The 3330-nt window shown below is 44.6% G+C and overlaps 1 pseudogene; it reads right to left on the reverse strand.

The window, feature by feature from the left end:
• Positions 1-392: 392 nt before the first annotated feature.
• LOC116078820 lies at positions 393-1311 on the reverse strand (annotated as a pseudogene).
• Positions 1312-3330: the final 2019 nt, after the last annotated feature.

The following is a 3330-nucleotide window of genomic DNA, read 5'->3' on the forward strand; positions in this document are numbered from 1 at the left end:
TCCAGGACTTGATGGTAAGACCCTATTACTGAAAACACTATATTTTTTTCTTTCTTTCTTTCCTTCTTTCTTTCTTTTTTTTTCTGTTTCAAACATTTTATTGCAAGATGTTTTAATTAATTACAAGTTTAAACTATAACTTGGTAATTTCAGTTGGGCAGCAAGTTGCTGCAAATTGCTCATTCAAATGTGATCAGACAACCCCAAATACAGAGCAAGGACCAGAAGTACCTTACTGGCCAATAGGGTTAAGCCATTAAGTGGACCTTGATCATTTCTTAGGAAAAGGTACACTGAATTTCAATAGATAGCAATACAGAAAGAGTTCTTCACATAGACTAGTTTCCATTTAAGTTAACTCTTTCTGGCTTTCACAACTGAAATAGACACATTCACATAACTGGCTGAGCTTGAGCCTTCTTTGCAAGCTGCTTTAGATCTTCAATGCACTTGGCAATGGTTTCCTTTTCTTGCTGTACATAAATGCTCTTCACCACATGCTTCTCCTCCCAGTCCATCATGTGCTCTTCCTCCTTGCGACGCATCATGGCCTGTAGAGAAATATGGTAGCCCAGGCGATTCTTTACCTCCTTATATGCTCTATGTAGCCGTTCCCAGTAAGCGACCTCCAAGGCCAGGGCAATGTTATTCCTCTGAACATCCAAGAGGTAATGGCGCTTCTGAACAAGTGCTTACTGTACCCTCTCCATGTCGATTGCATCCTGGATTTGTCTGATGCTCAACTGCTTTACTTCTTTTAGTTGAGCAAGGTTTTCCTCATTAAGTTTGTCAATAAATTCTTCAAAGAGGTGCCATATTTCTTTTTCTTTTCTTTTTTTTTCTTTTTTTTTAGATAGGGTTTCTCTGTGTAGCTCTGTAGACCAGGCTGGCCTTGAACTCAGAAATCTGCCTGCCTCTGCCTCCCAAGTGCTGGGATTAAAAAAGGCATGTGCCACCACTGCCTGGCCTAGGTGCCATATTTCTTAATCCCATACAGTCAACCCTACTACTGATATGGTAGAGAAGGTCTTTGGGGTCATCCCATATATTTCTTTGGATAGAAAATACAAGCTAAGCCCACTTCCAAGCACATAAGGTCCTATTACACCAGTCTTAGGGTAAAGGAACTGGAAAAATTCCTCAGGACCAAGGCTTTTCCTCCATATTCAGGAAGAGGTGGTAGAGGGGCAAGGCGAGGCTGTCCTGTGTGAAAGACTCTTGTTGCCTGTAATACTCCTGGACCTAGGATGGCTGCGTTCTTCAGGCACGGGCTGCTGTGGTGGCGGCAGAAAGTACCATCCCGGACAGCATTGTCTGAGAAGATCTTGACAGCGGTCTCCATGTCCCTGTGACCCGGACCCGGACTTGAGACTGTAAACACTACATTCTTGAGTCATAGAACATGGAGAAATCTAACTGGTACTCAACTGAAAACTTCATCCCTATTGATTCGTGTCATAGTGCTAGAAAATGCTAGGTTTGCTATTGGATGAGAAAAGGAATTATCAATCTCACCCTGCTATGAGTCCTGGGAGTTACAATAGGAACCTGTCTGATAAGACATTCCCTTCTGGGCACGAGTGATACAGGTGCTACAATAGCCAATCACTTCAAAAAAAAAAAAGGAAAAAAAAAAGACATTTATTATTATTTATACAGCGACCTGCCTGCATGTATGCCTGCATGCCAGAAGAGGGCACCTGATCTCATTATAGATGGTTATGAGTCATCATGTGGCTGTTGGGAACTGAACTCAGGACCTCTGGACCTCAGGAAGAGCAGACAGTGGTCTTAACCTCTGAGCCATCTCTCCAGCCCAACCAATCACCTTTTTAAAAATTGGATCTAAGGCCTGCTCCAAGATATAGAACCCCAGTCTGACACTCTTAGTGAGATGAAGAATGTACGGCTAGATAGGCCACAAGCCTATCTACTTAGTTGTAGTAGGGGAAACCTTCTACTATTATTCTGCTTAAAGCAATAAAACAGCTCCCATTGACTTATTGCTATAACAATCAATGCATAAATATTCACCCTCATTAGAGAAGCCGCTTCTTGCAGTAGAAGACAATTAACACAGAAACCCACTAGTCAATGTGCAGAGAATGAGAGGCAGTGGAATGCTCAGCCCTGTATGGGAGATCTCTATCACACCCCTCTCCTCAAAATTGAGGGATCTACATGGAAGAAGGAGCAGAGAGATTGTTAGAAGCGGAGATGGGGGATGACTTCAAGAAACAATGCTTTCCAGATACAACAGGGCAGGTGCACATACGGATGCCCAGGAACTGTGATAGCGCACACAAGATCTACCAACGCTCCAGCTAGGCGAAGTTTCAGCATGGAGGAGAGAAGGTGAACATGCAGTCTCTCCTCGAGTTGGAAAGCCTGTGGCATTGAATTGCTGGAATGACACCCAATTGTTGTGTTTTATGAAAAGCCAAGGATGTGTTTGACAGAGCATGGTATGGCCTGGTAGGAGGGGATGCCTCAGCAGGCCCATTCTGAAGCATCCTCCCTTCTCCCCAGGTACCAGCCACACAACGGGTCTAGTATAGAAGAGAGTTTATTTGGGGGCATGGGAAGGAGAGTTGAGAAGGGAGTAGAGGTTGAGAGAGGGGACAGAGAAGGTCAGAGACAGAGAAGGAGAGAAAGAGAAGAAGCTGGCCAGGAACACATGGAAAAGGGGGGAGGAGGAAGGGAAGAGGAGAAAAAGGGTCAGGGAGAGAAGAGACTCAGAGAGAGAAAAGGAACAGGGAGAACGAGGAGGGCCAAACAGCCTCTTTCAGAGCAAGCCAGGTCTACCTTTGCCAGGTAACTGTTGGGCAGAGCCTAGAAGGAATGCCAACACTTGCACCTTATTTATTATTCTATGGCTGTGACCAAGGCATTTTTATTTTTAAAAAGCATTTACTTGGACGTTTGTTACCAGTTTTAGAGAGTTAGTTCATGATCATTTTGGCAGGAAGCAGACAGGAAGGATACTGGAGAAGAGAGCTTTACATCCTGATCTGCCGGAAGCAGGCAGAGAGAGGAGGTGGGGGTACTGGGCCTGGTGTGGGCTTTGGAAACCTGGAAGCCCACCCCTAGTGATACACTTCCTCCAGCAAGATGACACCCCCCCATCCTTCTAATCCTTGAACAGTCCCACTCTCCGGTGACTAACATTTAAATGCATGAGCCATGGTGCTGTTCTTATTCAAAACACCATATCTAGTGTATCAACCACACTCTAGGGCAAGGCCATACCCAGGTGTCATCAGATGTTACAAACTGGACTTGACTTTTTTAAGAGAGAGAGAGAGAGAGAGAGAGAGAGAGAGAGAGAGA

Source organism: Mastomys coucha, unplaced genomic scaffold, assembly GCF_008632895.1.
Source record: "Mastomys coucha isolate ucsf_1 unplaced genomic scaffold, UCSF_Mcou_1 pScaffold5, whole genome shotgun sequence".
Lineage (NCBI taxonomy): Eukaryota > Metazoa > Chordata > Mammalia > Rodentia > Muridae > Mastomys > Mastomys coucha.